The 10466-nt window shown below is 43.3% G+C and overlaps 1 long non-coding RNA gene across 1 annotated transcript; it reads left to right on the top strand.

Moving 5' to 3' along the window:
* Window positions 1-843: 843 nt before the first annotated feature.
* LOC117945369 lies at window positions 844-6566 on the top strand. Its single transcript, XR_004656785.1, has 3 exons — window positions 844-853; window positions 2137-2143; window positions 6501-6566. It is a non-coding gene; the product is annotated as an uncharacterized LOC117945369 (long non-coding RNA).
* Window positions 6567-10466: the final 3900 nt, after the last annotated feature.

Genomic DNA, 10466 nt, shown 5'->3' with positions numbered 1-10466 from the left:
CCTTTTCCTCTCCTTCCCCTTAATAAATAACGTTACTTTGAGCTGTGCGTTTGGGTCCGTCCTTCCCCGTAACACATGAAAGCACAAGTATGGTGTCAGATGACTGAATATAGTTGCAGGCTGCGGCAAACTCTCCTGCGGTGCTGATTATTGCCTGGGCCCATTCTGAAACTACAGCCGGAGAATGCTTTGCCATTATGTCTGTGCACCTAAGTAGTACAAGAGAAATATCAAATCAGGGACATGAGTTGTAGGATATTAGAACATAGGGCAAATGGCATGGGAAATTGAATTGAAAGAAAATGTACAACATGAAGGATGTAAAGATTAGAGTGTAACATAGGACTTATGATCTCAAATGTAGTGCACTAAAATTAGATCAGAGGAGTTGGGACCCAACATACAAACTAATTTACAACAAATGCAAGAGACAATTACAGTTACCCAGTAAAGTATAAATGAAAAAGGGCGAAACGCCTCCAATTCATCTCAAACACAGTTGCACACACAAACCCATAAAAACAGTTACATCTCCAAGCACAAGTCACTTCAGTACACTGACAATTAAGATAATCTGATTGACTTTGTGAGAACGCTGCTGTTGACTGACACACACAACACACGCACACACACATATACACACACCACATAATACCGTAACACTTCATGCTGGTGTGTGCACGTATAGAGGCACTGCCAGTATCAGAAATTACATTTTGTGTCTGTGAGTGGGCACGTGTGTGTGTGTGTGTGTGTCGTGTCAGTATGCATGAATACATTGGCAGGAAACAGAGCTGTGAGGACTGATTGTGCCCTGGGATAGGCACTGAGGGACATGAGGAGAACGGCGGTGGTATAGGGATGGGGGTTGTTGTTATGGCGCCCAAGGCAGACTGAAAGACATGTTTTGACATGTGGCCCATAACTCCCATAATCCAACTTGATCTGACTGCTTTACACAAGCCAACATTTACTGTATGTGTCAATTTACCATAACAAGCATTAACAGAGCTAGAAAAAAATCGATCAAACGTCATTGCTAGCAGATATGTTCGTTAGCATTTTAGGACTTTAATCTGACATGCAGCTTGTGACCGTCGTAGAGAGCTATGGGAAAACTGATTGATTTGTATCATTTCAAGTGAATAAGATGGTTCCTGAAGTATTTCTGGCACTGTAAACTCCTGTATGAAAATGATAATTTAATGATCTCCTCAATGTTCTCATCATAGACACATAGCTTTCTCTGGGATAATGTGTCTATAGAGGATATAGGTTTGGATCCATTCCTGTCAATGAAACCATTGATGTGTCGTGTGCACATTTCGAGGCACTATTTAAGGTTAAACGCTCCACCAGGGTACCTTTGAAAGGTAATACTGGTATTTGTAATCTTTTCAACATCTATTTCCCCATGCATTTGTTTCCAAGCGACCAATGTGAACACAGATCTTTAAAATTAGTCCAGTAACCAGCAGGCGCAAAGCGGGCTGTGATGAAACCCTTTAGGCCAAATGGCACCGTCTATGTACGTGGACTATAAGGGCTTATCACTTGACAGGCTCAGTGTTTGACTACATTATGGGAAGATGATGAAGTTTCGAACCTTAATCTAAACCCGACCAGATCTTCAACAGGGGATCTGCAACCCATAGGGTGTCCTCAGAGTCAATGCAGGGGGGCAATCAAATTTCTCTCCAAAAAACGTCCAGAATGCATGAAAATATACTGCACATGAATCCAACATATTATTAGCAAAGACAAAGTAACAGAATTTGAGGAACAAACGTCTGTCTTGCCTGTCCTTTAAGTGTCTGCTATCATATCCCTGCTGGTATATCAGTGCACAAAGTTCCATATTTACTGCAGCATAGAGGGAAACACAGGACTTTACTACAAACATTTTACTAAACCTTTGGGGCTCAGACCAAACCTACTGTAGGGGGCCCGAGGGCATGCTCCCTCTGAGAGATTTTTATTCCATTCACAGCGTGTTGTACTATATATGCACTAATTTTCAAGTGATTTCTTAAAAGAATGAAGAAACAGGAGACAGAGAGCGGTACCCGGTGTTAATTAGTCTCCACTACTGGCAGGGCACAGGAGACTACAGTCCAGGGCGGCAGATATCTGGAGGTGAAAGGTCGGGGGACCTTCTTGAAAAAAAGGCCAAGCCAGTTTTTCCCTTCCCCAAACTGTAGACTTCCTTGGTTATTTAGTTCCATGTGAGATACCTCATTCAGATACGTCATTGCTAGCAGATATGTTCGTTAGCATTATTGGACTTTAATCTGACATGCAGCTTGTGACCGTCGTAGAGAGCTATGGGAAAACTGATTGATTTGTATCATTTCAAGTGAATAAGATGGTTCCTGAAGTATTTCTGGCACAATTTATTCTGGGACAATTTGGCTCATTCATAAAAAACACCCTCATCAACATTGATATGGGGGTGGAGCGTAGGATGTGGTGGGAGATATGTGTGTGAGGCACTGGAAAGGAAAAAGAAACATCACTGACGCTTACTGGCCTATAGATAAGGTAGCCACTTTGGTAGCCATCCACACAAAACACGTAAGGCCCATTATATTATGTAATTCAATTTTATACATTATACACTACTGGTCAAAACTTTGGGGTCCCTTACAAATTTTTATTCCACTTCAGTAGACAGAATACCAGCAGATCTAAGTGGGGGGGCTGATCTTTAATGCAATATCTACATTGGCCATTATCAGCAACCATTTATCCAATGTCCCAAAGGCTCATTCTGTTCTCTTGTCTGATATCATTTAAAAAAACTAAGAGAGAAAACATTGGAGAAGCCTTTTACAGTTATGTAATCACATAATGTAATCTGACCTGCTGCCCGGGTTAAAAAACTATGCAACTCATCTCAGCTGGGATTCTGTCTATAATGGAGCGCAATGGAAATTTCTAAGTGACCCCAAACTTTTGACCGGTAGTGTATTTAGGAGGTCCCTGCTCTTCTTTCTCTCAGGGGTTCTTGGCCTAAAAAAATGTTGAAGACCCCTAAACTAGACACAAATGCTTGGGAAAATAGGTTGAAAAATACCTAAATTAGCCTTTAAGGTGCAGATTTTATCACCAGTTTTTATTAAGAAAAATGTCCCGACATAAACTAAAGTTTATTCCGCAACGACACAGATCTTTATAATGCAACATAATGCAACTCTACGCTTGCATTGCATTTATTAAAGTGGCCACTGTAGTTTTTACAATGGGAGCATTGATTTAGTCAAGAATGTCTGTCAATACAGCTGGACAGTCATTCTGATTAAATCATATCTGACATCTGAACTCTTTACTGGTGGCTTTCCAGAAAATCTGACATGGCAGCATTCTCTGAGACAGCTGTCTCTGAGTAAGGAAATATTAAAATGTCATTTTTCATGAGGGGATGCAGGAGCTCCGTCAAGGGCCCTTGGTGCCTCCAGCCCTACATTTGAGAACCAGTGGAGTACACAAGGCAGAACAGAGCAGCAGCATTTGAATAATGGCTGAGGTAAAAGCACTCTTCAGTGATGTTTCTTTTTCCTTACCAGTGCCTCACACATATCTCCCACCCCATCCTCTGCTTCACCCCCCTTCCTCTCTCTCTCTCTCTCTCTCTCTCTCTCTCTGTTAGTTTCTATGGGTAATGTTGAGTGACACATTTAAGTGGGAGCTGTCAACCCTGGGTGTGTATCACTGAATGGCAGAGCCACTGACCACTGGCGACAGGCACACACACACACACACACACACACACACACACACACACACACACACACACACACACACACACACATACCATCTATAAGAAGTAAGTACATACTGTCAAACACTGACATTCAGACATGCAACATTTCCCTTGGCTGTTTAATGGCAACACATTTTAATAAACACACACAATTTGTACGATATTGTACAAAATTAAACTCTGTCTGTATGGCACTGGTCTGGTCTTGGTCTTGATTCGGTCCAACCCCTCAAAGTCTTGGTTTGTTTCGGTCTCGATACGCTCTGGTCTTGGTGAGGACTTGGTCACAGTCGTGAGGTCACGGTCCTTTCAGGGCGTTGGCCCCGACTTTTTTTTTTTTTTTATGCTTTAGAGAGCGGTGTAGCTGTGAGATCAGAAGGCCCTTCTTCAGCAGCTGCTGGGGTTTCCTGAGTTTCCTGAATACATCTGGACTGATAGAGAGTAGATTTATCTATTACTGCACCAGCAGAATAAAGTAGCTGCAGCAGACAGCAGAAGACACAGGGCAGACAACCGCTGGACCCACTTCTACTCCCACCAGGGTCATGTTCAACATAACATACTGACTAGAATGGAAGAATTGAACCACAATTGCATAGTGACACAAGACCAGCAACAAAGTAATTAGTTGTTGCTATTGGTCGTTTAGCCTGATAAGTTACTGGCTCAACATGATTCATAGACTTACTTCTTTGATCTTCAGCAGCTTTCACAGCATCATTTTCTAGCATTATTTGCAGACTTTGCATTAGTTTGACTTCATGGTAGCTAGGGAGCTACAAATTAAATGTCTTCACATAAAAAGTAAAGAAAAGTTATAACTGATAAGATACCTCTACAGTGGGATCTCGATTCCTCCTCTATATGATCTACTCTAGGCTATTGGTGAACAGCATTGATCCCTCAACATTTTGTCCACACCGGGGATAAAAAACAAGTTAACAGAGGCAGGGATATGCAGACCAGAAAGGGGGAAATCCCCCCCAAACAGAAAATCTCACCCTGGGTATATCTCTCTCAAGTCTCTCATTGCCAGACAGCGCTGTAGAGTCAACACAGCATTTAATTTGAATTGAATTTATACTCTTTATTGATTGAATTACAATCTATAATTACACACTACATACAGGCCTGAATACACACACATGCTCAAGTCCTGAACAAGCACTAATGGAGAGATGTCAGAGTGGGGGGGCTGCCAGTGTGTTGTGGATATAGAGCTTCTCTCCTCTCTCTGTCAGCAGCGCATCCAGTCGGCCAAAGGAGAAGAGCAGAAGAAGAAAAAGGCAGGTGGAAAATGGAAGACGATGTTCGGCGCTGTCAGAGCTCTCCTCTTCATCGCCGACGTTGGATTTACACATCTCATTTTCCTGAGTGACAAATTACATAAACATACGCTTCAAGAGTCTACAAGCTTGGCAGGCTGCTGCCCTCCAACACACACACACATACACACACACACACACACACACACACACACACACACACACTCAAACATACACAAACACACACACACACACACACACACATACACACATATATACACACATTTAGAAGAACTTGCTTTGCCTTTGGATGAATTTAAGGAAAGAGGGAGTGGATATGACATCTAGTCTTTGATCCACGGAGCTCTTTCTTACTCTCTCAGTGCTGGTGATGAGTGATGAGTTGAGTCACATGGGGATCATTTTATTTATTTTTTTGAGCGTTTCCGACTGTGGTAATGGGGGGATGTTAGCCGCAGGCTGTCTTTGTCCTACATAGGACTTCTCCAAGACTCCCACGAAACTGTGTGCGCACAGGAAGTGGCACAGGCTGAGCGTCAGCCAACCGGTGTCCTTCGTCGGCGTCTCGTCTCCTCCTGCCCGTCGGTTGCGTTGACAGCTTGAATGATGAGGTGACACACACCCGTCAGCGCTGAGCCCTGCACACCCTGACAGACACACAAACACAAGTGCGTGGGTGAACGGTTCGCACCCACACACATACACACACACACACACACACACACACACACACACACAAACACACACACAAAGAGTTGCACAGACACAAACACAAATATGACCTTATCTAAACACACACACACATATATTGTAACAACACAACTGTTGTGACCTGTATATGTGTTGTGGTATTTTTCCGCAAGTAAGTGGGTGCACAACACTGCGAGTGTGTATGTGTGTGTGTGTGTGTGTGTATGTGTGTGTGTTTGTGTGTGTGTTTACATTGGAAGCCGTTGTGACAGATTCATCTTCATCTTCATCTCCTGCTGGATCATTCAGGCTGTGTTTGACGTACTGCCTATAAATCAGTCACGACTGTCTAGCAAACACCCTGACAGCAACAAAATGACCTGCGAGTCTATTTACACATGCCAGGAAGTTGACTTGCTGCTGAAGCTGTACATAACAAAGCTGTTAAAGTTATAAACAGGGTGGCACAGTTCTGAACAAGACTTGGCACGGCAAAGTTTGTCTAGCGAAGACTTGGCCTGATATAATGGTTAGTTCAAATGTTTAGCCAATGTTGGCATTTTATGAATATCAGTCTCCTTCTCTTCTTACTCAACAGACCGGACATTCTGTAAAAACCTGGAAAGACACCTTCCTCACTCTGCTTTAAAAAGCTGCTGGCCCAGTTTTATTCATCTGGACTCAAAGGGTCAGTTCATCACAATTACAAAAGATATATTTTCCCACTCTGCTGCTTTAAGGTTATTGAACTATATCATAAGATGCGAGCGAAGCCCTTTGGTCCGTTGTGGCAACGCTGCCGAATATCCAGAAGTTAAAGCCTGAGCAGGAACACACTTTGCTAAGTTCTGTTGGGGGTCATGATGTTGTGCCCCCCCTACAGGGTTCAGGAAGAGTTAGATTTTCTAGCTTGCTCCGTTAGTGTTGAAGGAGTTAGCTGAGGCTAACGCTAGCGTTGCTTAGGCTAACACTAGCGATGCTAAGCCGACGTCACAACCAAATGTTGGTGATTGGTTACAGCAGATCAAGAATTGATCTGGGCAGATCCAATAGTTTTAGACTTACACAGAGGACCCGCCTTCAAAAAAGGTAACCCTTGTTGATGGACTCTCTGGACTAATGAAATGGCCCAGAGTGTGGTAGGACCGGGCTACTGGACCAGAGTCTGGTAGGACCGGGCTAACAGACCAGAGTCTGGTAGGACCGGGCTACTGGACCAGAGTCTGGTAGGACCGGGCTAACGGACCAGAGTCTGGTAGGACCACGCTAAAGCTAGTCTGCAATTAAAAACAAAGTAAAACAGATTTATTAAAACCTGCATAAAACAACGATCATTGTTTGACTGCACACATCAGTTCATTGTTATTATCAAGAGTTCATTGTCTTCAGCAAACACTGCTAACCCTTCTTTAAAGACTGCGTCGCTGCTGTCTGCTGTCCATTATAATTAGCCCACACTGTACAGTAGTTCTCTAGTTACTTATAACTACTTCAAATAACCAATGGACGTAATACATTCAAAAGTTAATTCAGTTAACGCGAGATAAGCTCATTATCATACAATGTGACTTTTATGCTCTGATTGTAGTGCCTAATGTCTTTCCATGTTCAGGACTGCACCAATCCCTCTAACACACACACACACACACACACACACACAGAAACACAGTGTGTGTGGTGTGACAGAATGCCTTAATTATGGATTAATTGTGTCATTAGCAGGTTTGTGCTGTTGCCACCACATTGGGCCTGTCAAGGTTAATTACTGGAACATGTTTATTTGCTGTCAGCGACTGTCTCAAGCTGACAAACACACACACACACACACACACACACACAGTTGCTGTTCACTCAAACAATTCACAGGGCACCTTGTGAACAAAACAGTTTGGAGCAGGTTGTGACAGGTTTCTGTTGTAAGTCAGTTGGGGGGGGGGGGACTTTGGTCTTTTTCACTTTGTACACCTATTGCATGCACAAAGATATATAACACAATTTTTCTCGTTTGAACTTTGTTAAACATAGTTGGACCAAAGGGGTTTACATACCTCCAAATAACTTATGTCTATCAATTTTACTACAGATTTTGAATCAGTGCAAATTGTCCTGGTAGGTGCATGTCCACTGTGAGAGACATAATCTAAAAAAACATCCAGAAATCACAAAGTATGATTTTTAACTATTTATTTGTATGATACAGCAGCAAATAAGTATTTGAACACCTGAGAAAATCCATGTTAATATTTGGTCCAGTAGACTTTGTTTCCAACGTTTCCCGTAGTTCTTCACCAGGTTTGACACCCTGCAGAAAGGATTTTGGCCCCCCCTCCACACAGATCTTCTCTAGACCAGTCAGGTTTCTGGGCTGGAGTTTGAGCTCCCTCCAAAGATTCTCTATTGGGTTTACGTCTGGAGACTGGCTAGGCCATGCCAGAACCTTTATATTCTTCTTCCAGAGCCCCCCCCTTGGTTCTCCTGGCTGTGGTCTTCGGGTCTTTGTCATGTTGGAAGACCCGGCCTCGACCCATCTTCAATGATCTAACTGAGGGAAGGAGGTTGTTCCCCAAAATCTCCCAACACATGGCCCCGGTCCTCCTCTCCTTAATACGGTGCCTGTGCCCTGTCCCATGTGCAGAAAAAAACCCCAAAAGCATGATGCAACCCCCCCATGCTTCACAGTAGGGATGGTGGTCTTCGGATGGTCTTCATCATTCTTCTTCCTCCAAACCCGGTTAGTGGAAATATGACCAAAAAGTTCTATTCTGCTCTCATCTGACCACATGACTTCCTCCCATGACTCCTCTGGATCATCCAAATGGTCGTTGGCAGACTTAAGACGGGCCTGGACATGGTCTGGTTTAATCAGGGGAACCTTTCGGCCATGCATGATTTCAAACCATGACGTCTTAGTGTGTTACCAACAGTAACCTTGGAAACGGTGGTTCCAGCTCTTTTCAGGTCATTGACCAGCTCCTCCCGTGTGGTTCTGGGCTGATTTCTCACCTTTCTTAGGATCATTGAGACCCCACAAGGTGAGATCTTGCATGGAGTCCCAGTCCGAGGAAGATTAACAGTCATGTTTAGCTTCTTCCATTTTCTACTGATTGCTCCAACAGTGGACTTTTTTTCATCAAGCTGCTTGGACATGTCCTCGTAGCCCTTTCCAGCCTTGTGGAGGTGGACAATTTAGTTTCTAGTGTCTTTGGACAGCTCTTTGGTCTTGGCCATGTCCACATGGCCACATGGTGCACTGAAAATAACCAGCTCCTCAATCCCAACAAAACCAAGGAGCTCATCGTGGACTTCAGAAAGGAGCCAAGAGGCAGGACACCATCTACATCGATGGAATGGCTGTTGAGCGTGTCTCCAGTTTCAAGTTTCTGGGGATCCACATCTCGGCGGACATGTCCTGGTCAACTAACACCTCATGCCTGGTCAAGAAGGCTCACCAGCGCCTTTTCTTCCTGAAGACACTGAGGAAGAATCAGCTTCCCTCAACTATCCTGGTGAACTTCTATCGCTGTGCAATAGGAAGCATCCTGACCACCTGGGGACCAGTGTGGTATGGGAGCTGTTCTGTTGCAGAGCGCAAGGCACTGCAGCGGGTGGTGAAAACCGCCCAGCGCATCACCGGGACTCCACTACCCGCCATCGAGCACATCCAGAGGAAACGCTGTCTGCATCGAGCAGCATCCTTAAGGACTCCTCTCACCCAGCCCACAGACTGTTTTCTCTCCTGCCTTCCGGCAGGCGGTTCAGGTGCCTCCGGACCAGGACCAGCAGACTAAAGAACAGTTTTTCCCCCAGAGCTGTCTCTTTATTGAACTCCATTCCTCATTGATCCCACTTCCCTCATATACTGACAGACTCTCCTCTACCTCCTGACACCTGCCTCCATCTTGTTATCTGCAACACTATAATGTTCACCTTCACTGCTGACTGTTACTATAGTAACAACTGTTTACATCTGCATCTTTTTGCACTACTTACCTTTTTGCACTACTTACATTTCAATTTGCACTGCTGACTGTTTATTTACAGTACCAATTGTTTACATATACATCTGCAATACCATACTTTAACTGTAATATGCAATTACTTTCCACTGCACTTTAATTCGGATAGCTTCTGCCCAAACTTTACTTTATTTGTACTACCTTTAAATCATTGTTATGCTGCTCATTTTAGCCTAACTTATTATATTTATCTGTAAAATTCTGTCTATGATAATAATAGCCGCCTGTATATATATTCATTGTCACTCACCTGTAAACTCTGTAAACCATTAGTATATTATGTTATTTGCACTTATAGTAATATCCCCCGGTATATTATATTCACTACATTTCTAGCTGTAAATCTTGATCACAATAGTTGTTATCTATATTTTTATATTCATAGGACAAACCCATCTGTAAAATTCTGTTTATAATAGTATTCATTTCTATATTTATTCAGTACATATCCATGTCCTAGACTTACGAAACCATTGTATATCCTGCACTTACTGCTATTGCACTTCTGGTTAGACCCAGCTGCATTTCGTTGCCTTGTACTTGTACCTGTGTAATGACAATAAAGTGGAATCTAATCTAATCTAATGTAATGTTAGTAGTTGGATTCTAAACTGATTGAATGGGGGGGACAGGTGTCTTTATGCAGCTAACAACCTCAAACAGGTGCATCTAATTTAGGATAATGAATGGAGTGGGGGGGGGGGGGGGGGG

The sequence above is a fragment of the Etheostoma cragini genome, chromosome 5, assembly GCF_013103735.1.
Source record: "Etheostoma cragini isolate CJK2018 chromosome 5, CSU_Ecrag_1.0, whole genome shotgun sequence".
NCBI classification, from domain to species: Eukaryota; Metazoa; Chordata; class Actinopteri; order Perciformes; family Percidae; genus Etheostoma; species Etheostoma cragini.
Note: the sequence above shows the minus strand (reverse complement) of the source record. Positions and strands in the feature narration are given on the sequence as shown.